The following is a 722-nucleotide window of genomic DNA, read 5'->3' as shown; positions in this document are numbered from 1 at the left end:
CAAGATTTCACGCCAGCTTCCTGACAGTTGGCCAAGAGAAAAATTGATTCTTGCAAGGAGCTATGTGCAATGTTTCTGCAGATCAAGTAGATAAGAGTTAAGTTTGTTTTAGTTTTTTTTTCTTCTTCTTTTTTCTTTTTTTGGTCTGGTAGGTGTCATAGAAAAGATAGTAGAAAGTGGGCCAAAAATTCGTAGAATCCTAAAGAGATTTCCTCGTGGCATCTGCCATTATTTCAAGCAACGAGGTTTTACCTACTCAAATCATTGGGTCCCGAGCTGGCACCGCACACGTTTGTTGACTCAGAGTTTGGCATAATCACAAGCAATAGTTATTAGGCCGTTCGGTCCTGGGTGCGAGCAACTCCTGGCCCGCGCACCTTTGCGGAGTTGAGGGGCGATGGCAACTAGGCATAAAAAGGCGTCTGGGAAGATAATTGCTAGTCATAAGATAATTGCCCGTATATGCAGGACGACTGGGCGGGCGCGGTGGACGTGTTAACGAACATTTCAGAAAATCCACACACGAACATGGAACTTCACTGGCAGATAACGCACGCAGCCCGCCCCACCTGGACTAAAGGAGGGAGGGTTGGGAAAGCAGCACGCGGCCGCGCTGGGTTTCCTCCTTCGAATAAATGGGGCTGGGCTGGGCTGGGCAGGGCTGGGCTGGGACTGGGGCGGGGGGCGGTGGCTCGGGTCGCTCGCGGGCCGGGGTTTCTCTG

Source organism: Tupaia chinensis, unplaced genomic scaffold (genome assembly GCF_000334495.1).
Source record: "Tupaia chinensis unplaced genomic scaffold, TupChi_1.0 Scaffold000098_3, whole genome shotgun sequence".
In the NCBI taxonomy this organism is placed as follows: Eukaryota; Metazoa; Chordata; class Mammalia; order Scandentia; family Tupaiidae; genus Tupaia; species Tupaia belangeri.
This window is presented reverse-complemented; position numbering follows the sequence as displayed.